Source organism: Ranitomeya imitator, chromosome 3 (genome assembly GCF_032444005.1).
Source record: "Ranitomeya imitator isolate aRanImi1 chromosome 3, aRanImi1.pri, whole genome shotgun sequence".
NCBI lineage: Eukaryota > Metazoa > Chordata > Amphibia > Anura > Dendrobatidae > Ranitomeya > Ranitomeya imitator.
Genome location: NC_091284.1, coordinates 379,480,213 through 379,504,674, shown reverse-complemented (window position 1 = coordinate 379,504,674; position 24,462 = coordinate 379,480,213). Strand labels below are relative to the sequence as shown.

The 24,462-nt window shown below is 42.9% G+C and overlaps 1 protein-coding gene across 1 annotated transcript in view; it reads right to left on the bottom strand.

Moving 5' to 3' along the window:
* The window catches only part of MYOM3 (myomesin 3), a 252,275-nt gene that overhangs the window by 173,639 nt on the left and 54,174 nt on the right, over nt 1-24,462 (bottom strand). The gene's annotated exons all lie outside the window — the stretch shown is intronic.

The window sequence follows — 24,462 nt, the reverse complement described above, 5'->3', positions numbered from 1 at the left end:
TTGGTTGCCCCTATGCCTAGTCAGTGGCTCAGGTTAATGGGATTGAGCTGCAGTACCAGGAACAGTCACTGAGAAATGTACTGTTCTGTGCCAAGTAAATAATGAAGGGGATAGAGCATGCGCTGGAGTGATGTCCCAAATATACAGTGCTTCACCTGGTAAACAAGGAAGGGGATCGAGTCGCGCTGGAGTAATGCCCCAAACACTAGCATAACTAGAGTCCGATGGACCCTTGTGCAAGATTTGGACCTGGCCCCTCCATAATTGTATATTTATATATATGTCCTCTGTCCTGGTGTATATATCCCACATGCTGGTATATATGTCCCTTATCCTGGGCCCCATCCTGATATATATATCACCCATTCTGGTATATGTCTCTTATCTTGGCCCCATCCTGGTATATATACAGTTGTGCTCAAAAGTTTACATACCCCGGCAGAATTTTTGCTTTCTTGGCCTTTTTTCAGAGAATATGAAAGATAACACCAAAACTGTTTCTCCACTCATGGTTAGTGGCTGGGTGAAGCCATTTATTGTCAAACTGCTGCGTTTTCTCTCTTTAAATCATAATGACAACCCAAAAGGGTTGTTTTGGTGTGCAAAATTCCTATAAATTTATGACCAAAACATAGTTATTGGGAAGGGGTTAGGATTACTATAATGTCACACTACCTACCCACAGTATGTACCATACAGGAGAACACCCCCAGTCTGTAGATCTGAGAACGTGCAGTAGCAAATTACTAAATGAACTAAAATGCAGTACTTTAATAATGAAAGGACATTATGAACCTAAATTATTGTTAAGCAAAGACATGAGGAAATAGGCAACTGGAAGTCACAAATTCTATAGAGCTGTTTTGTCTTAGCAGTACCTACTATTGGCCACTAGATGTCATTAAAGTGTAAAAATACAGCTGTATAACGACTACTAGCCTAACTACTATACAGTGAACACGAAACAGTGGCATGAAGGTAAAAGAGTGCAAAAGAATACAATAAACAAGGGTTACTAACTCAGGGTGCTGCCGAATGGTGTGACACTGACAACACTGTAGGCAACAAAAACTTTATTTCATATTGAGGCACAAAACTTAACATGTACGGTGTCAGACACACAAAAGGAGTTAAAGGGAAGGTGCCACCAGTTTTCTTGTATTTTTTTTTTGTGAAATTAAGCTTAAAATAGTAATTAAAATGTATTAATGCAATGTTTGCACTGTTTGCAAACATTTCTATATGAAAAATATTATATATTTTTGTACAAATATACATATTTACCACTAGGGGGAGCATTGAGGCTGCAATGTTACAGATAGGGTCAGCGCTGGTCTATTATCTCCTATGTCCATGGGGTGCCGTAATCTGACACTGATAGTGCCCTGCTACTGCTGCAAAACCAAGATGTCAGCCCCCAGTGCATTCTTTAAACTCATATAACACATGAAATCTGTTTCACATGCATTTCAAACGTGCTCATAGCAGCATGTTATGCTACATTAATGACCTACAAACGCGGTACCTTCCCTTTAAGTGTCTCACTTACATTGGGCTCTTTGATTTAAAGAAAGATGAGAGAGGAAGAGAAGGAGCTGTTGTTCTTAAAGGGAACCTGTCACCTGAATTTGGCGGGACCGGTTTTCGGTCATATGGGCGGAGTTTTCAGGTGTTTGATTCACCCTTTCCTTACCCGCTGGCTGCATGCTGGCCGCAGTATTGGATTGAAGTTCATTCTCTGTCCTCCATAGTACACGCCTGCGCAAGGTGCAAGTGCAAAAAAGTGCAAGTGCAAAAAACAATAACATAAGGTTTAGAATTCAACCCACTTGATATACAAATGTATACAATGCTGTCCCAAATCCTAAACAAATACAGTGACAAGTGCAGCAGGATTATGCAACTAGTAAATGTAAGCAAACAAGCTGATACAACACCAAAATTTGGAAAATTTGAAAGTTAGGCAAATGGATAAGTAAATGATACTCACAATTCCAAAAGAAAAAATGGCAAGTTCAACTTGGAATGAATGAGTAGAGGGTAAACTCAGAAAATCAACATGCATGAAGTATTCCCAAAGAAAACCTATAGAGTTCAAGAGTAGGGTCTTCCCACACCCCCTCCATGTGGACTTGCTGCCCATTTTGGTGGACATTAGGACTTCCCTCCTTGAGCTGCTTTGGTAGCTATGTTTAGGGTTATTTCTCCCTTATCCCTATTAGGTGCTAAGGGTTAATTCGATTGCTTACCTTCTGTGCACTGATGTGGGGCCGCTATTTCCATACCATGCAAATGGAGCACCCGCCAGGGCTGTGGGGTACTTGGGCTGGGTTGGACAGTTCTTAAAGGGGTTGTGGTCATGGCAGCAGTGACCCGGTCCGCTCCATACTCCCCTCCAGTCAGAGCTCACACAGGGTTAATGGCAGCGTTAACAGACCGCGTTATGCCGCGGTGTAAGGCACTCCGTTAACGCTGCTATTAACCCTGTACGACCAAATTTATACTATTGATGCTGCCTATGCAGCATCAATAGTAAAAAGATCTAATGTTAAAAATAATAAAAAAACAAAAAACCTGCTATTCTTACCTTCCGTCGTCCGCTGATGCGTGCGTGGCTGCCGCCAGCTTCCGTTCCCAGAGATGCATTGTGAAATACCCAGAAGACTTATCGGTCATCTGGGTAATTTTGCAATGCATCTCTGGGAACGGAAGCTGGCGGCAGCAGCGCGTGCATCGGGACAGCTTCGCTGGACACCGGAGGGTGAGTATATAACTATTTTTTATTTTAATTATTCTTTTTTTTAACAGGGATATGGTGCCCACACTGCTATATACTACGTGGGCTGTGTTATATACTGCGTGGCTGCTATATACTACGTGGGCAGTGTTATATACTGTGTGGGCTGTGCTTTACATTACATGGGCTGTGTTATATACTGCGTGGGCTGTGTTATATACTGCGTGGGCTGTTATATACTGCGTGGGCTGTGCTATATATTGCGTGGGCTGTGTTATATATTGCATGGGCTGTGTTATATACTGCGTGGGCTGTGCTATATATTACGTGGGCTGTGTTATGTACTGCGTGGGCTGTGTTATATACTGGGTGGGCTGTGCTATACATTATGTGGGCTGTGTTATATACTACGTGGCTGTGCTATATACTATGTGACTGCTATATACATACATACATACATATTCTAGAATACCCAATACGTTAGAATCGGGCCACCATCTAGTTGAAAATAATGATGATGATAAGGGGAAGAAAGTTTACGGGAAAAGGGGAATTGTTTGTAATGCCACCTGTGGTATTCGGCAAATAAGGTGTTAGCCGATGCTGCAGATCCAGTCCACTGGGTTAGTTCTTGATGTAGCAGAGTTGGTTCAGCTCTCCACAGGCAGAGGTATTCCCCCAGGGCAGTTATGGTGTAAAAGATGGGGATGATGATGGTTGCAGTGCAGAGCAAGTGATGCAGTAATAAATTGGAGGACATAGCATTGTTCAGTCTTCACAGGTTTTATTCACAATTCAGATGTTACAAGCCCCAGCTGGAGTGCTGTGTCCTTAGAGCCCGTAGTCCAATTGGCTCCCAGGTAAATTGGGGTGTACTGTTATGATACGGTGGTCTAGGAGCAACATGGAACGAGCTCTGAAGGAAGTGGTAACTGTACTGACCGCAGTCCCTAAGCTCAACACAACACTAGAAGTAGCCGTGGAATGCTCCTAACTCTCCCTAGGCATCTCGTCACAGCCTAAGAGCTAACTACCCCTAAAGAAAGAAGCAGGAAAGCTATCTTGCCTCAGAGAAAATCCCCAAAGGATAGATTAGCCACCCACAAATAATGACTGTGAGTGGAGAGGGAAAAGACATACACAGAATGAAACCAGGATGAGCACAGGAGGCCAGTCTAGCTAAATAGATAGGACAGGATGGAATACTGTGCGGTCAGTATAAAACACTGCAAAAATCCACGCAGAGTTTACAAAAAATCTCCACACCTGACTAAAGGTGTGGAGGGCAAATCTGCCTCCCAGAGCTTCCAGCAAGACAGAATTAATTCACACTGATAAGCTGGACAAACATAGAAATCACAGAATGGATAAGTCCACAATCTATAGACAGAAAAGAGCAAGCAAAAACTTAGCTTTGCTGAACTGGTCAGGATAACAGGGAACTCCAAAGAGATGTGAATCCAACCAGGAACCATTTACAAGTGGCACTGGCTGAAGAAAGAGCCAGGCCTAAATAGCCGAGCAGAAGAGACGATAAGTGGAGGCAGCTGATGACAGCTAACTCCAAGGAGCAGCCATACCACTGGAAACCACAAGAGGGAGCCCAAGAGCAGAACTCACAAAAGTGCGACTTACAACCACCGGAGGGAGCCCAAGAGCGGAATTCACAACAGTACCCCCTTTGAGGAGGGGTCACCGAACCCCCACCAGAGCCCCCAGGCCGATCAGGACGAGCCAAGTGAAAAGCACGAACCAAATCGGTGGCATGGACATCGGAGGCAACAACCCAAGAATTATCCTCCTGGTAACAAGACACACTGATTACATTGATAGCCGGCGAGGAAATGACAAGAAAGCCAGGTTAAATAGGAAACTCCCATATCCTGATAGAACAGGTGGACACCAGAGACCGCAGAAAACACAAGTCACCCAGTACCATCAGTAACCACCAGAGGGAGCCCAAAAACAGAATCCACAACAAACGGGCACCACATATCTCCGCAACAAAGATCTATGGAAAACATTATGAATGGCAAAAGATGCTGGAAGAGCCAAACGAAAAGACACCGGATTAATAATTTCAGAAATTTTATAAGGACCAATAAACCGAGGCTTAAACTTAGGAGAAGAAACCTTCATAGGAACATGACGAGAAGACAACCAAACCAAATCCCCCACACGAAGCCGGGGACCAACACACCGACGGCGGTTAGCAAAACGTTGAGCCCTTTCCTGAGACAACGTCAAATTGTCCACCACATGAGTCCAAATCTGCTGCAGCCTGTCCACCACAGAATCAACACCAGGACAATCAGAAGGCTCAACCTGCCCAGAAGAAAAACGAGGATGAAAACCAAAATTACTAAAGAAAGGTGAAACCAAAGTAGCCGAACTAGCCCGATTATTAAGGGCAAACTCGGCCAACGGGAAGAAAGACACCCAATCATCCTGATCAGCAGACACAAAGCATCTAAAATAGGTCTCCAAGGTCTGATTAGTTCGCTCAGTTTGGCCATTAGTCTGAGGATGAAACGCCGAAGAAAAAGACAAATCAATGCCCATCCTAGCACAAAAGGCCCGCCAAAATCTAGAGACAAACTGAGAACCTCTGTCAGACACAATATTCTCCGGAATGCCATGCAAACGAACCACATGCTGAAAAAACAACGGAACCAAATCTGAGGAGGAAGGCAACTTAGGCAAAGGTACCAGATGGACCATTTTAGAGAACCGGTCACAAACAACCCAGATAACAGACATCTTCTGGGAAACAGGAAGATCCGAAATAAAATCCATGGAAATATGCGTCCAGGGCCTCTCAGGGACTGGCAAAGGCAAAAGCAACCCACTAGCGCGGGAACAGCAAGGCTTGGCCCGGGCGCAATTCCCACAGGACTGCACAAAAGCACGCACATCGCGCGACAAGGAAGGCCACCAAAAGGACCTAGCAACCAAATCTCTGGTACCAAAAATCCCAGGATGACCAGCCAACACTGAACAATGAACCTCAGAAATTACCTTACTTGTCCATCTATCAGGAACAAACAGCTTCCCCACTGGACAGCGGTCAGGCCTATCAGCCTGAAATTCCTGAAGCACCCGCCGCAAATCAGGGGAGATAGCAGAAAGAATCACCCCCTCCTTAAGAATGCCAACCGGCTCAAGGACTCCAGGAGAATCAGGCGAAAAACTCCTAGAGAGGGCATCAGCCTTAACATTCTTAGATCCCGGAAGATACGAGACCACAAAATCAAAACGGGAGAAAAACAGGGACCATCGAGCCTGTCTAGGATTCAGCCGCTTGGCCGACTCGAGGTAAATCAGATTCTTATGATCGGTCAGGACCACAACACGGTGTTTAGCTCCCTCAAGCCAATGTCGCCACTCCTCAAACGCCCATTTCATAGCCAACAACTCCCGATTGCCGACATCATAATTGCGTTCCGCAGGCGAAAACTTTCTGGAAAAAAAAGCACACGGTTTCATCAAAGAGCCATCAGACTCCCTCTGAGACAAAACGGCCCCTGCCCCAATCTCAGAAGCGTCGACCTCAACCTGAAAAGGAAGAGAAACATCCGGCTGACGCAACACAGGGGCAGAAGTAAATTGGCGTTTAAGCTCCTGAAAGGCCTCAATAGCCTCAGAGGACCAATTTGTCACATCAGCGCCTTTCTTCGTCAAATCAGTAAGGGGCTTAACCACACTGGAAAAGTTGGCAATGAAACGGCGATAGAAATTAGCAAAGCCCAAAAATGTTTGAAGACCCTTCACAGATGTGGGTTGAATCCAGTCATGAATAGCTTGGACCTTAACAGGATCCATTTCTATAGACGAGGGAGAAAAAATAAAACCCAAAAAAGAGACCTTCTGAACTCCGAATAGGCACTTAGACCCCTTCACAAATAAAGCATTATCACGAAGGATCTGGAATACCATCCTGACCTGCTTCACATGAGACTCCCAATCATCGGGAAAAATCAAAATATCATCCAAATATACGACCATGAATTTATCAAGATAATTGTGGAAAATATCATGCATGAAAGACTGGAACACAGATGGAGCATTAGAGAGCCCAAATGGCATCACAAGGTATTCAAAATGGCCTTCGGGCGTATTAAATGCAGTTTTCCATTCGTCACCCTGTTTAATACGAACAAGATTATATGCCCCTCGGAGGTCAATCTTAGTAAACCAACTAGCCCCCTTAATCTGAGCAAACAAATCAGTAAGCAAAGGCAAGGGGTATTGGAATTTGACCGTGATCTTATTAAGAAGACGATAATCAATACAGGGTCTCAAGGAGCCATCCTTCTTAGCAACAAAAAAGAAACCCGCTTCCAATGGTGACGAAGACGGCCGAATATGCCCCTTCTCCAAAGACTCCTTAACATAACTCCGCATGGCGGCATGCTCTGGCACAGGCAGATTGAAAAGTCGGCCCTTAGGGAACTTGCAACCAGGAATCAAGTTAATAGCACAATCACAGTCCCTGTGCGGAGGAAGGGAGCTGGACTTGGGCTCATCAAATACATCCTGGAAATCCGACAAAAACTCAGGGACCTCAGAAGAGGGGGAAGAGGAAATTGACATCAAAGGAACGTCACTATGTACTCCTCGACAACCCCAACTAGTCACCGACATAGTTTTCCAATCCAGCACCGGATTATGTTCCTGTAACCATGGAAATCCCAATACAACAACATCATGCAGGTTATGCAACACCAGAAAACGGCAATCTTCCTGATGTGCAGGAGCCATGTACATAGTCATCTGTGTCCAGTACTGAGGTTTATCCTTGGCCAAGGGTGTAGCATCAATACCCCTCAAAGGAATAGAGCTCTGCAAAGGCTGCAAGGAAAAATCACAACGCCTAGCGAATTCTAAGTCCATTAAGTTCAGGGCAGCGCCTGAATCCACAAATGCCATGACAGAAAAGGACGACAATGAGCAAATCAGGGTCACAGATAAGAGAAATTTAGGCTGTATAGTACTAATGGTAACAGACCTAGCGACTCTCTTAGTACGCTTAGGGCAATCAGAGATAACATGAGCCGAATCACCACAGTAAAAACACAGCCTATTCTGACGTCTGAATTCCTGCCGTTCTATTCTTGTCAAAATCCTATCACATTGCATAGGTTCAGGACTTTGCTCAGAGGATACTGCCATATGGTGCACAGCTTTGCACTCGCGCAGACGCCGATCAATCTGAATGGCTAGAGACATAGATTCGCTCAAACCGGCAGGCGTAGGAAAGCCCACCATAACATTTTTAAGGGTTTCAGAAAGACCTCTTCTGAAAATAGCAGCCAGAGCCTCTTCATTCCATTTAGTGAGCACAGACCATTTTCTAAATTTCTGGCAGTATAACTCTGCCGCTTCCTGACCTTGACACAAGGCCAACAGGGTTTTTTCTGCATGATCCACAGAATTAGGTTCATCATACAATAATCCGAGCGCTTGAAAAAATGCATCTACATTCAATAATGCCGGATCCCCTGTTTCAAGAGAAAAAGCCCAGTCTTGAGGGTCACCACGCAGCAAGAATATGATGATTTTTACTTGCTGAATGGGATCACCAGAAGAACGGGGTTTCAAAGCAAAAAACAATTTGCAGTTATTTTTAAAGTTCAAAAACTTGGATCTGTCCCCAAACAACAAATCAGGAGTAGGAATTCTAGGCTCTAAATCCGGAGTCTGGACAACATAGTCCTGGATACTCTGTACTCTTGCAGCAAGTTGATCCACATGAGAAAACAAACCCTGAACATCCATGCCAAAGCATATATCCTGAACCACCCAGATATCAAGAGGAAAAAAAAGACAAACCAGAGCACAGAAAAAAAAATGGTTCAGAACTTTCTTTTCCTTCTTTTGAGATGCATTTAATTCATTTTTGTCCACTTGTACTGTTATAATACGGTGGTTTAGGAGCAACATGGAACGAGCTCTGAAGGAAGTGGTAACTGTACTGACCGCAGTCCCTAAGCTCAACACAACACTAGAAGTAGCCGTGGAATGCTCCTAACTCTCCCTAGGCATCTCGTCACAGCCTAAGAGCTAACTACCCCTAAAGAAAGAACTGCATACATTTAAATCCAAATGACCTAAGCACAAAGCTTGGTCACATTCCGTAACAGTACATAAGACCACAGTACCAAACCAAAGAAAATAAAAGATTGGCACAAGGAATGTAAAATTTAACAAATTTTATTATAGTAAACCAACAATTTAACATGTATCATAATTACCTAGGTACCTCAAACCACAACTAGAGGCCACTAGGAATAAGGCACAAGTCACCGCAACTGCTATATTTGTAAATAACAGGAAAAATAGAACCATACAGTGTGGCACATCACATACACATGAGACCTCCCTATACCATACTTAATTAAAGCCACTGGCACACGCCTAAGTGGCAAGAAAGCCGAGGGAAACTATCCATGTGCTTGATACACTGCCTGCATAATATCAAAGTATCCCTATAGCAAGTGTCTATCGGTACATTGCCTGTATAGTGCCCACGTCCTAGTGTGCGACCCACCCCACTAGGACGTGGGCACTATACTAAATGTCTTTAAAAACTATACCTAGGCACTTCAGGCAATATCATCAGTGTAATCCACATGGTCTAAAGGTCAAAGGGATAGATTTAGTATCCATTGGAATCAGAGGGGGAAATTTGAGTAAGCTGCTTGCACAGACCGAGAGTCGGTTGATTTATCGGCTGGGCACGATAGCAACACAGGGGCTAAATGAAAGTTTTGGCTTCGGGGCATTTTTGTAAAAGAATTTTGTCTTTCTTCTCATATATGAGGTTTTTAGGGGGGGGATTTTGGTTGTTTTTATTTAATATTGACTATCTTTTTATCATTTTTAGAATTGTTATCTACGAGCGGTTCTATTTGCCTTGTATTTGCTCCTTATTGATCAAGTTATCCCTGTGGATGATTAAGAAGTCTGTTCAATAAAAGAAGATATATTGCTGTAATGGACCAGATGACTCTATGGGATTTTACATTCGTCCGATTTGAGACTTTGCGTCATATATACAGCCTGGTATCTTGATATTTGATTGTTATGCCTGTGATTGATTATGTGTCTCCTTTTGTGTTGTCATTGTATTTTATATATTGATTATTGTATTTATTGCACTTATTGTTGCATCAGTTTTATTGTTATAATGCACTTTATATATGAGTGTTACAGCGTTGTTTTCCCTTTAGGTCATTAGGGTTTAACATTAGTATTCAGTATATAGATATATTTATATATATTGGCACAATGCACTTTTATTATTCGTACACTATTAGAGTTACGTTTCACTTATGCATCAACATCATTGAATATAGAGCCACTATACTGCGGTTAGAGTCATGCTGCTATTACTATGCACCTCTGTACTTTCTTACAGTCACGTCGGCACCTTATTCCAGCGTTATCTTGCAGCATCAGCAGATGTATGGGCACTTCATGAGGCGGTAATGTGATTACATGGCTATGTTCTGGCATTGGGGTTGTGCGCATGCGTTGCCTCGGACGCTCCGGACGTCCCTGATCTGGTCTCGCTTGGTTTTGCCTGACTTCCGCTCAGCGATCAGCTGGGCGGAATGCGGCCAACGCCATTGACCGGCGAGGGGTTGTCCTTATGGGAGCGATATTAGGCGCCGGATGCGCCGTCATACCCTCGCCTTTGTTTACATCCGACGTCACGGACACATGATTTAAGGTTACTAGGGACGCCACTTTTTGATTGGTCTCGGGGCATTTATAAGGTCCGCCTACCTCCCTAATGGCATACGCCCCCGGAAGAAGAACTGGCGAAACGCGCGTCGGGGTGGGTCGCACACTAGGACGTGGGCACTATACAGGTAATGTACCGATAGACACTTGCTATAGGGATACTTTGATATTATGCAGGCAGTGTATCAAGCACATGGATAGTTTCCCTCGGCTTTCTTGCCACTTAGGCGTGTGCCAGTGGCTTTAATTAAGTATGGTATAGGGAGGTCTCATGTGTACACTGTATGGTTCTATTTTTCCTGTTATTTACAAATATAGCAGTTGCGGTGACTTGTGTCTTATTCCTAGTGGCCTCTAGTTGTCGTTTGAGGTACCTAGGTATTTATGATACATGTTAAATTGTTGGTTTACTATAATAAAATTTGTTTAATTTTACATTCCTTGTGCCAATCTTTTATTTTCTTTGGTTTGGTACTGTGGTCTTATCCCTAAAGAAAGAAGCAGGAAAGCTATCTTGCCTCAGAGAAAATCCCCAAAGGATAGATTAGCCACCGACAAATAATGACTGTGAGTGGAGAGGGAAAAGACATACACAGAATGAAACCAGGATGAGCACAGGAGGCCAGTCTAGCTAAATAGATAGGACAGGATGGAATACTGTGCGGTCAGTATAAAACACTACAAAAATCCACGCAGAGTTTACAAAAAATCTCCACACCTGACTAAAGGTGTGGAGGGCAAATCTGCCTCCCAGAGCTTCCAGCAAGACAGAGTTAATTCACACTGATAAGCTGGACAAACATAGAAATCACAGAATGGATAAGTCCACAATCTATGGACAGAAAAGAGCAAGCAAAAACTTAGCTTTGCTGAACTGGTCAGGATAACAGGGAACTCCAAAGAGATGTGAATCCAACCAGGAACCATTTACAAGTGGCACTGGCTGAAGAAAGAGCCAGGCCTAAATAGCCGAGCAGAAGAGACGATAAGTGGAGGCAGCTGATGACAGCTAACTCCAAGGAGCAGCCATACCACTGGAAACCACAAGAGGGAGCCCAAGAGCAGAACTCACAAAAGTGCCACTTACAACCACTGGAGGGAGCCCAAGAGCGGAATTCACAACAGTGTACGTTGCCGGGCTCCCTTTGATGTTCCTTTCCTGGCTGTCTCACTATGCTGGCTCCCACTGTTCCTGCTATACGTCTTCGCACACAGTGTCACAAGTCAGCAGGCTCAGATCTTGCCGGGTGACATTGGTCAGACCCCTAGATCCTAAATGCCTGCCTTTTCGGCAAAGTATGTGAAGATGTGGCTGTAGCACCTGCAATGCCTACCACCTCTGGGTTGCTAGCTGAGTCCTTAGTTTCTCTACTAGCTGGGGCCGGTCCGCTAACTGCGACCTGGTTCCTCCACCGACCACGCTGGCAGATGCGGGCCCCATGGATGGATCTCTCACTATCCGTGCCCCTAAGACCTCCTCTTCCTCTCCTCTGGAGTCTCTCTCTCTCCTTCACTTCTCTCTCTGTAGTTTCTCTCTCTTCTCTCGGACCACTACCTACCACTCTCTGACTCCTCCCCCTCTCTACTTTCTCCACCCACACCCACTACAAAGCTCTCCCCTTCAACTGAGAGATCTAATGTTGGATGCAAGTGTTAGAACCCCGGCCGTGACCCGTCCTTACCTGAGAGCGGGGTCCCACACCTCTGGGTGAGGTGCATTACCTCTGTGGCGACTGAACCGCAGGGGCGCCACACAACCTTTACTTTCTACCTTCTAATATATGCCTTCTCTCTAGCCTGAGGACTAGGTGACTGCTATTTGCAGGTCTGTTTTGGGATTCATGAGCCCCAAATATGCTCAGATTGCATGTTGTGTCTTTCAAGTTCTATGATGTATATATATGGTGAGATTGCTGATTTTCACTGATATCAATTCATTGAACCTCTCTGTATTGAGTCATCAGAGACATTTTGGTATATTTATGAGGCTATTCTTAGCATGCATTACCATGACAAACATTTATCTAATTGTTTTGCTGAAGATCACTATTGGCTGTATTATTATGTACTGGTGGAGCCCCACATATAAGCTGTCCCATGTGAAACTATTTGGGGGGGGAGGGGGTTTGATTACCATGTTGGTTTTGTGGTTCTACATGTTTTTATCTATGTGTATGTCCCAGATTCACATAAAGATTTACATGGTTTTTCTATTATATCAGTTGTGAACGCCAACATTGTGTTTGGTCTTTTTTCCTTCCTTTTTTGCATACCTGTCTTCCAGACAAAGGTGTAGCACCCTGCTATTGACATATAAATGGTTTTCTGATGGAGATGCACCCTACCCCTTTCTATATATATAGTTCAAGAGTAGAACTACTTTGGAGATATGAAAAGCATTGCTTACCAATGTAGATAAGGAACATGTGCCCCAATGCACGTTTGGCTTACTGCTTTTATGAGGGGTACTGTAAATGGGACATAGGAGCTGCTTTTATCCTGTGGGCGCCAGTCTGTTTGGCGCATGAGGAGAACACCATTCCAACAGTGAACGAACATCATTTCCGATGTTCCTGTCACGTGACTACACCGAGGGAAAAGTATTCTCCCCGTTGTTGTAAATTAATTCTCCACAAATTATATCAATCTGATGGTAATCTGCGAATTGATAGTGATACCACTTTGGCGGCATAAGATAATCTCCTTAGGAAACATACTTCTGGGGTAACAGAACATTTTCCTAAATCTTTAGTTCCAAGCTCAATGACATTTCCCCCTTTTTCTCTTTGTTCACAAATTGAGATTTTCATGAAGATGGTAATGGAATAATTGAAAAGAATTCCCACCAGGATACCTTATGACAACCTGTCTAAAAATCAAAGTAAGGCTTTGACTGAACTCAAATCCTTCAATGATGTAGTCATAAAGGCGGCCAATAAAGGGGAATGTCGTGATCTGGACCATGGAGAAATATGATCAAGAAGAATTCAGCCAATTGAAAAACAGTGATACTTACAAACAACTCTCATGGAGTCCTCTAACTCGCTTTTCCTACACTTTGCAACAGATCCTAGATGGAGTTTTGGAGGAAGGAACTATGCCTAAAAAATGTTTTGACTGGCTTTTTACAAAATTGCCAAAGATACCGACTTATTATTTACTCCCTAAGATTCACAAGGATTCCCAGAATCCCCCCAGACATCAGATTGTTTCTGGCATAGGAGGGCTCTGTGAGCCAGTATGCCCCTTTATTGGTCACTATTTAAAACCTTTGGTCAAGACTTTGCCCTCATATGTCAGAGACTCTACAGACATTCTAACCAAATTTGATGGGATTTATTTAGATTCAAATATTATTCTAGTGTCGGCTGACATTGATTCATTCTATACATGCAAAGGACATGAAGACAATCTTAGGGCCACACGTTTTCCTTGAAATGAGTAATCTCGACCCCTCTCTGCATGAACTAATCTTGGAGTTGCTACAATATATTTTGACCCATAATTTCTTTATTTTTAAGGACCGATTTTATATGCATGGGCCGGGAACCGCAGTGGGTGCGACTTGTGCTCCGTCCTATGCAAATTTATTTCTCGGCTTCTGGGAAAGAAACATTTTTTAGGATGATGAACTTTGCAATATTGGCAGGCGCCGGGACGATAACGCAGCAAGAGGAGACGGCGCCCGTCGCGCACAGCTCCGGAGTGACGGCTGTGCTGTGTCTAATTAGGAAGGAAAGTCCCGCCCCTGGGAAGATTTCAGGGTATGTGGGGGCACATTTTATAAGTGTTTATTTCAGCATGTGCAGGCGTTTGTAACTAAAAAGCCAACTTGTCAGAATGCAGCATTAGTGCTGCACAAGGTGGCTCTTTTAGTTGCAAACGCCTGAGGGGGGTGACAGGTTCCCTTTAAGAGGCTTCTCCTGTCTTCCATTCTTTACCTGTAGTAATGGCACCTGTTTGAACTTGTTATCAGTATAAAATATACCTGTCCACAACCTCAAACAGTCACATTCCAAACTCCACTATAGTGAAGACCAAAAAAACTGTCGAAGGACACCAGAAACAAAATTGTAGCCCTACACCAGGTTGAATCTGCAATAGGCAAGCAGCTTGGTGTGATGAAATCAGCTGTGGGAGCAATAATAAGAAAATGGAAGACATACAAGACCACTGATAATCTCCCTCGACCTGGGGCTCCACACAAGACCTCACCCCGTGGGGTAAAAATGATCACAAGAGCGGTGAGCAAAAATCCGAGAAGCACACGGTGGGACCTAGTGAATGACCTGTATAGGGGTGTTATTATAAGTGTTTATTTCAGTGTGTGCAGACGTTTTGTAACTACAAAAGCCACCGTGTCAGAATGCAGCATTAGTGCTGCACAAGGTGGCTCTTTTATTTACAAACGCCTGAGGGGAGTGACAGGTTCCCTTTAAAGAAGAAGTTACAGGTCTGTGAGAGCCAGACATTTTGCATGTTTTTAGACGACCAAATACTTATTTTCCACCATAATTTGCAAAATAAATCCTGCCAAATCAGACAAGGTGATTTTCTGGATTTGTTTTCTCATTTTGACTCTCATAGTTGTGATCTACCTATGATGTCAATTACAGGCCTCTTATCTTTTGGGAGAACTTGCACAATTGGTGGCTGACTAAATACTTTTTTTCCCCACAGTATTTACTACACTGGAGTCCTCTTACCATCACCTTTTTTATTTTGTTTTCATTAACACCACATATTTTTCACGTTTTATTTTTATGTTTCTAGTCATTATTTCATTTATTTTTTTCACTTTTATTCACTTTTCTGACAAATCACTTCCTTTACACACATATAATTTTCACAAATTCCTTACAATTACTATATATAGCAATAACTTGGCACTCAGTCAGTTAGGAAGTGAAGGTCATCAGTTTTTATTGCATGTCCAGACACAGTTTCAATGGTTAAACGTTTTCGGTCCCAAATGGACCTTCCTCAGAATAAATTCAATTTATCTTGGTCACCAGTGAGGACTCGCTAGAACGCCACCAGCACTGTATCCTCCTGCTCCGAACATGGGCCACAGCATTCCTTAAGCGGCTTAGTACGCCAAGAGCCCACATACCCATTTATTGCAACGCCATACAGTATTAACCCAGAAGGTATTTTTCTCCTTTTGTTCAAATGGTTCAATCCAGCAACCCATATAAATTGAAATTGTTCTGAGGAAGGTCCATTTGGGACCGAAAACGTTTAACCATTGAAACTGTGTCTGGACGTGCAATAAAAACTGATAACCTTCACTTCATAACTGACTGAGTGCCAAGTTATTGCTATATATAGGTCATTGAGTTGGATACCCTACTTGAGCACCAACTCTCATTTTGTCACAGAGTACCATGTCTTTGCTTAATAGCCTTACAATTACTATTCATCCTTTTAACATTTCACACCCTTATTACATTATTTGTTCTCTAATACATACAGTACGTATTCCTTCTGCATCATGAATTTCTCATTCTTTTATATTGTAAGCCATCCTCCAAATCCCTATTTGTCCCCATTATGCGTACTTCATAAAAATGGGCACCGTCGTGCTTATGTGCAATTTGCTTCCTCCCTGTACATGTCCAAGAGCATGTAACATCCCGGCGGCGCCTATGACGTCAGGAGGAATACTTTTCCCTCAGCACGGTTTTGTGTCATTGTCTTGCTGGAATACCCAGTCACAACCCATTTTTAATGTCCTTGTGGAGTGAAGGAGGTTGTCACTCAGAATTTTATGGTACATGGCTCCATCCATTCTCCCACTGATGCGGTGAAGTAGTCCTGTGCCCTTAACAGACAAACACCCCCAAAACATAATGTTTCCACCTCTATGCTTGACAGTGGGGGTGGTATTCTTTGGCAACTTGAGTTAATGCCAAAGATGTCAATTTTTGTCTCATCTGACCAAAGCACTTTCTCCCAATCACTCACAGAATGATCCAGGTGTTCATTGTCAAACTTCAGATGGGCCTGCGCATGTGCCTTCTTGAGCAAGGGCACCTTGCAGGCACTGCAGTATTTTAAACCTTTACAGCGTAATGTGTTACCAATGGTTTTCTTGGTGACTGTGGTCCCAGCTGCCTTGAGACCATTAACAAGTTCCCCACGTGTAGTTTTAGGCTGATGTCTCTCCTTCCTCATAATCAAGGATACTCCACGAGGTGAGATTTTTCATGGTGCCCCAGATCGATGACGATTGACAGTCATTTTCTATTTCCTCCATTTTTTACTATTGCACCAACAGTTATTTTGTTATCACCCAGCGTCTTACTTATGGTTTTGTAGCCCATTCCAGCTTTGTGCAGGTCTATAATCCTATTCCTGACATCCTTAGAAAGCTCTTTGGTTTTACCCATGTTGTAGAGGTTAGAGTCCGACTGAGTCTGTGAACAGGAGACTTTTATAAAGGTGACTTTGTAAGACAGCTGTCTTTAATGCAGGTAACGAGTTGATTAGGAACATCTAACTGATCTGTAGGATCTAGAATTCTTAATGGTTGGTAGGGGATCAAATACTTATTTCTCACTGCAAAATGCAAATAAATGTATATAATTTATACAATGTGATTTTCTGGATTTTATATTTGATATTCTATCCCTCAATGTTAAAATTAACCTACTCTTAAAATTATTGACTATCCAGGTCTTTGTCAGTGTGCAAACTTACAAAATTAGCAAGGGATCAAATAATTTTTTCCTCCACTGTATATGGGTAAGCAATGCTGCTTATATCTCTGAAGCTGCTCTCCACTTGAACTCTGTAGGTTTTATTTGGGAATACCTCAAGCATGTTGATTTTCTGAGTTTACCCTCTACTCATTCATTCCAAGTTGCACTTGCCACTTTATTCTTCTTTTGGAATTGTGAGCATCATTTACACATCTATTTGCCTAATTTTAAATTTAATTTTTTTTGTGTTGAATGAACATTGTTTGCTGACATTTACTGGTTGCATATTCCTGTCACTTGATTAGGATTTTAGACAGCATTGTATACATTTGTATATTAAGTGGGTTGAATTCTATACCTTATGATAATGTTCATTGCACTTGCACTTTTTTCTATATCCAGATTTGAAATGTAACTCTGTTCGATATTGTCATACCATTCAAAATGGCTTTGGATGTTTGTGCATAATATTTCTAATTTCCCTAATTTTATGTGAGGATTATCTTGCTCCAGTGGAACTTGTATTGTTTCTTAATTGACCTCATGGTATACTATTCTTGTAATTTTAACATTTTGTATTCTATAATAAAGTATTTTGGCTTTATATACAACTTTCTATCATCTTTTCGGTGACAATAGTTTCCTCCATTTTTCCCTCCTTCATTTCTATCGGTAAGTTGTCAGCCCCATGTGAAAAAAGAGTCCTGGATAGACCCATAAAATTAAAATTCAAAACACACTTGTTCAGTTCATCATGTGGAAGCTTTGTTATTTGAGGGCAAATAGCATTCTCACACTCTCACCTAGATATTACAACATATGGGGTTTTACCTGGACCTTACAACATATGGGGTATGCCTGGACATTACAACGTTTGAGAAAGATTGTGGGAAAATTGTGGGAAAAATTGCCATCAGAAATGTTAATTATTGGTGATAAAATGACACCCCACATTTCTGCCATATATGTGTGGTCAGCCATGTGCAAAATGTGGTTACTAAAATTACAGAACCCTACTTGTGGCTAGTGGGGTTGGCTCTGCAAAGAAATACCAATGGGATTTTCTCATTTTTATTCTTAGAACTCTTCTAACATTCTTTTTCAGGTTTTGAGCTCTTCTTTTATTATAAAAATAAACTCTTTTTTTTACAGCTTAGCATACAATAAAAAGAGATCTGAGATGCTGAGCCACTTTTCACAGACTAAGCATAAGTCGGGGAAGTCAAGTAGCCCAACTTCAAAAGCCAGGAGGATACATCATAAACAGAGGGATGAGACAAAGTCAGGTCTTAGGCTTTGCGCACACGTCAGGATTTCTTGCAGAAATTTCCTGAACAAAACCGGAAATTTTCTGCAAGAAATCCGCATGCGGATTTTTCGCGGGTTTTTTTACGTTTTCTCGCGGTTTTTTTACAGATTTTTTGTGGATTTTTCCAGAAGTTCCCAATGCAATAATATAGTGGGAAATCTGCAAAAAAAAAATCGGCAAAATTAACCCCTTTCTGTCATTGGACGTACTATTCCGTCCATGTGGGGTGGGCCTTAATTCCCACGGACGGAATAGTATGTCCAGGGCGATCGGCCGCGCTCACGGGGGGAGCGCGGCCGATTGCGGCTGGGTGTCAGCTGCCTATCACAGCTGACATCCGGCGCTATGTGCCAGGAGCGGTCACGGACCGCCCCCGGCATATTAACCCCCGGCACACCGCAATCAAACATGATCGTGGTGTGCCGGCAGTATAGGGAAGCGTCGCTTCCCCGAGACCCCCGCAGCAACGCCATGTGATCGCGCTGCTCCGAGGGTCTCTTACCTCCCTCCCTGTAGCAGGCCCGGATCCAAAATGGCCGCGGCATCCGGGTCCTGCAGGGAGGGAGGTGGCTTACCAAGTGCCTGCTCAGAGCAGGTGCTTGGTAAGCCTGCAGTGCTTTCAGACAGATCAGTGATCTGACAGAGTGCTGTGCAAACTGTCAGATCAGCGACCTGTGATGTCCCCCCCTGGGACAAAGTAAAAAAGTTTAAAAAAAAATGTCCACATGTGTAAAAAAAAATAAAAAAAAATTCCTAAATAAAAAAAATATATATATTATTCCCAGAAATACATTTCTTTATCTAAATAAAAAAACAAACAATAAAAGTACACATATTTAGTATCGCTGCATCCGTAACGACCCAACCTATAAAACTGTCCCTCTAGTTAACCCCTTCAGTATACACCGTAAGAAGAAAAAAAACTAGGCAAAAAACAACGCTTTATTATCATACCGCCGAACAAAAAGTGGAATAACACGTGATCAAAAAGACAGATATAAATAACCATGGTACCGCTGAAAGCATCATCTTGTCCCGCAAAAAACAACCCACCATACAGCATCATCAGCAAAAAAATAAAAAAGTTATAGTCCTGAGAATAAAGCGATGCAAAAATAATTATTTTTTCTATAAAATAGTTTTTATCGCATAAAAGCGCCAAAACATAAAAAAATGATATAATTGAGGTATCGCTGTAATTGTACTGTCCCGAAGAATAAAACTGCTTTATCAATTTTACCAAATGCGGAACGGTATAAACGCCTCCCCCAAAAGAAATTCATGAATAGCTGGTTTTTGGTCATTCTGCCTCACAAAAATCGGAATAAAAAGCGATCAAAAAATGTCACAAGCCCGAAAATGTTACCAATAAAATCGTCAACTTGTCCCGCAAAAAACAAGACCTCACATGACTCTGTGGACTTAAATATGGAAAAATTATAGCTCTCAAAATGTGGTAATGCAAAAAATATTTTTTTGCAATAAAAAGCGTCTTTCAGTGTGTGACGGCTGCTAATCATAAAAATCCACTAAAAAACCCGCTATAAAAGTAAATCAAACCCCCCTTCATCACCCCCTAAGTTAGGGAAAAATTAAAAAATTAAAAAAAATGTATTTATTTCCATTTTCCCATTAGGGTTAGGGTTAAGGCTAGGGTTAGGGCTAGGGTTAGGGTTAGGGCCAGGGTTAGGGCTAGGGTTATGGTTAGGGCTAGGGTTAGGGTTAGGGCTAGGGTTAGGGCTAGGGTTAGGGCAAGGGTTAGGGTTAGGGTTAGGGCTAGGGTTAGGGCTAGGGCTAGGGTTAGGGCTAGGGTTAGGGCTAGGGTTAGGGTTAGGGCTAGGGTTAGGGCTAGGGTTAGGGCTAGGGTTAAGGCTACAGTTAGGGTTAAGGCTACAGTTAGGGTTGGGGCTAAAGTTAGGGTTAGGGTTTGGATTACATTTACGGTTGGGAATAGGGTTGGGATTAGGGTTAGGGGTGTGTTTGGGTTAGAGGTGTGGTTAGGGTTACCGTTGGGATTAGGGTTAGGGGTGTGTTTGGATTAGGGTTTCAGTTATAATTGGGGGGTTTCCACTGTTTAGGCACATCAGGGGCTCTCCAAACGCGACATGGCATCCGATCTCAATTCCAGCCAATTCTGCGTTGAAAAAGTAAAACAGTGCTCCTTCCCTTCCGAGCTCTCCCGTGTGCCCAAACAAGAGTTTACCCCAACATATGGGGTATTAGCGTACTCAGGACTAATTGGACAACAACTTTTGGGGTACAATTTCTCCTGTTACCCTTGGAAAAATACAAAACTGGGGGCTAAAAAATAATTTGGGGGGGAAATTTTTTATTTTTTATTTTCACGGCTCTGCGTTATAAACTGTAGTGAAACACTTGGGGGCTCAAAGTTCTCACAACACATCTAGATAAGTTCCTTGGGGGGTCTAGTTTCCAATATGGGGTCACTTGTGGGGGGTTTCTACTGTTTAGGTACATTAGGGGCTCTGCAAACGCAATGTGACACCTGCAGACCATTCCATCTAAGTCTGCATTCCAAATGGCGCTCCTTCCATTCCGAGCCCTCCCATGCGCCTAAATGGTGGTCCCCCCCACATATGGGGTATCAGCGCACTCAGGACAAATTGGACAACAACTTTTGGGGTCCAATTTCTCCTGTTACCCTCGGTAAAATACAAAACTGGGGGCTAAAAAATAATTTTTGTGGGAAAAAAATTTAGTTTTATTTTTACGGCTCTGCATTATAAACTTCTGTGAAGCCCTTGGTGGGTCAAAGTGCTCACCACACATCTAGATAAGTTCCTTAGGGGTCTACTTTCCAAAATGGTGTCACTTGTGGGGGGTTTCAATGTTTAGTCACATCAGGGGCTCTCCAAACGCAACATGGCGTCCCATCTCAATTCCTGTCAATTTTGCATTGAAAAGTCAAACGGCGCTCCTTCCCTTCCGAGCTCTCCCATGTGCCCAAACAGTGGTATACTCCCACATATGGGGTATGAGCGTACTCAGGACAAATTGTACAACAACTTTTGTGGTCCAATTTCTTCTCTTACAAATGGGAAAATAAAAAATTGGGGGCGAAAGATAATTTTTGTGAAAAAAATGATTTTTTATTTTTACGGTTCTGCATTATAAACTTCTGTGAAGCACTTGGTGGGTCAAAGTGCTCACCACACCTCTAGTTAAGTTCCTTAGGGGGTCTACTTTCCAAAATGGTGTCACTTGTGGGGGTTTTCAATGTTTAGGCACATCAGTGGCTCTCCAAACGCAACATGGCGTCCCATCTCAATTCCAGTCAATTTTGCATTGATAAGTCAAATGGCGCTCCTTCGCTTCCGAGCTCTGTCATGCGCCCAAACAGTGGTTTACCTCCACATATGGGGTATCGGCGTACTCAGGACAAATTGTACAACAACGTTTGGGGTCCACTTTCTCCTGTTACCCTTGGTAAAATAAAACAAATTGGAGCTGAAGTAAATTTTTTGTGAAAAAAAGTTAAATGTTCATTTTTATTTAAACATTTGAAAAATTCCTGTGAAACACCTGAAGAGTTAATAAACTTCTTGAATGTGGTTTTGAGCACCTTGGGGGGGTGCAGTTTTTAGAATGGTGTCACACTTGGGTATTTTCTATCATATAGACCCCTCAAAATGACTTCAAATGAGATGTGGTCACTAAAATAAAATGGTGTTGGAAAAATTAGAAATTGCTGGTCAACTTTTAACCCTTATTAACTCCCTAACAAAAAAAAAATTTGGTTCCAAAATTGTGCTGATGTAAAGTAGACATGTGGAAAATGTTACTTGTTAAGTATTTTGTGTGGCATATCTCTGTGATTTAATTGCATAAAAATTCAAATTTGGAAAATTGTGAAATTTTTAAAATTTTAGCCAAATTTCCATTTTTTTCGCAAATAAACGCAGGTAATATCAAAGAAATTTTACCACTATCATGAAGTACAATATGTCACGAGAAAAGTGTCAGAATCACCAGGATCTGTTGAAGCGTTCCAGAGTTTTAACCTCATAAAGGAACAGTGGTCAGAATTGTAAAAATTGGCCCGGTCCATAACGTGCAAACCACCCTTGGGGGTAAAGGGGTTAATGAACATGCTGCGTTTTTTTCTGCAATGCGGAATGCATTACAAGTGATGGGATGCATATGTATGCATTTTTAAAGAATTTTTACTGCGTTTTTATAGCGCAAAAACGCAAAAAAAAATGAAAAATCCAGAACGTGTGCACACAGCCTTAGGTTAGGTTCACATTAGCGTATCTGTGTGCAGCGTATGCCTTCGTACAGATCCGCATAGATCCGTATGCGTCTTGCATACCTATATTTAACAATGTGTATGCAGGACATGCGTTTTCATCAGTTTGGTTATGGATGCGTCCGCATGCGTTGTTTCGCCGTGCCCGCCGAATGCAACATGTTGCATTTTTTGTCGCATCAAATATGCGCAGGCAAGCGCATGCGGATGAGTGCGTCAAAACAACGCATTACTGTCTATATGAACACTTTGGTACGCAAGGACGTGTGCGTATACGTACGTATGCATTCGATGCGCTTGAGTAATTCAGACACATATCCAGGAACTGATTCAGACACGCCCATTGAGACATGCCCCTCTGGAAATATCGAACGCATGCGCATAAAAAATGCAAACACAGGCAAAAATGCATACAAATGCATGCACACTCAGCGTTTTTTTTGGGGGGGGCATCATGCATAAGCTGATGCGCATAAAAAAACGCAGCGTAAGCATGCATTTAAATGCATTTTGGCATGCATTTGCGCATGCAGATGATATGCTGTGCACAAATATGCTAATGTGAACCTAGCCTTAGCTCGGGGACAGTATTCCAAAAGGTAGCGGATCAAGACAAATGGGCTAGGCAAACAGATGGTCAAAGACAAATCCAGTGTCAGGCAACAAAGATCAGAATATGAAAACCTTAGAGCACAGAGCAAACATGCATCACTTGAGCAAAGCTACAAATGGCAATCTTCTAATCATTGCCAGTCAGCCAAATGGCCAGGTAATCACCCAGAACAGGTGACACCGGGAGGAAATCCTGCAGGCCTGGCCAGATTGGACGGCTGAGCTGTCATTGACAAAACTGACAAGTCACTGGTGATGGATTATACACAGTTTATAAAGTCAAGCTTATATATATATATATATATATATATATATATATACACCGTATATACTCGAGTATAAGCCGAGATTTTCAGTACAAATTTTTGGGCTGAAAGTGCCCCTCTCGGCTTATACTCGAGTCAAGGTGGGTGGCAGGGTCTGCGGGTGAGGGGGTGAGGGTGCTGAGGCATACTTACCTGCTTCCAGCGATCCTGGCGCTCCCCCTGCCTTCCCACGGTCTTTGGTGCTGCAGTTCTTCCACTTTTCAGCGGTCACGTGGGACCGCTCATTAGAGAAATGAATAAGCGGCTCCACCTCCCATAGGGGTGGAGCCACATATTCATTTCTCTAATCAGCGGTAACGGTGACCGCTGATAGAGGAAGAAGCTGCGGCACCGAAGACCAGCTGTGCGGGAGAAGGAGCCGGACACCGGGACCAGGTAAGTATCGCATATTTACCTGTCCCCGTTCCAGCCGCCGGGCGCCGCTCCATCTTCCCGGCATCTATCTGCACTGACTGTGCAGGTCAGAGGGCGCGATGACGCATATAGTGTGCGCGGCGCCCTCTGCCTGATCAGTCAGAGCGGAGAGACGCCGGGACCGGACGCTGGGAGCTGCAAGCAAGAAAGGTGAGTATGGCATTTTTTTTTTTTTATTGCAGCAGCAGCAGCAGCAATGGCAGAGATTTATGTGGAGCATCTATGGGGAAATATGAACGGTGCAGAGCACTATATGGGGCACAGCTATGGGGAAATATGAACGGTGCAGAGCACTATATGGCAGAGCTATGGGGCAATATGAATGGTGCAGAGCACTATAT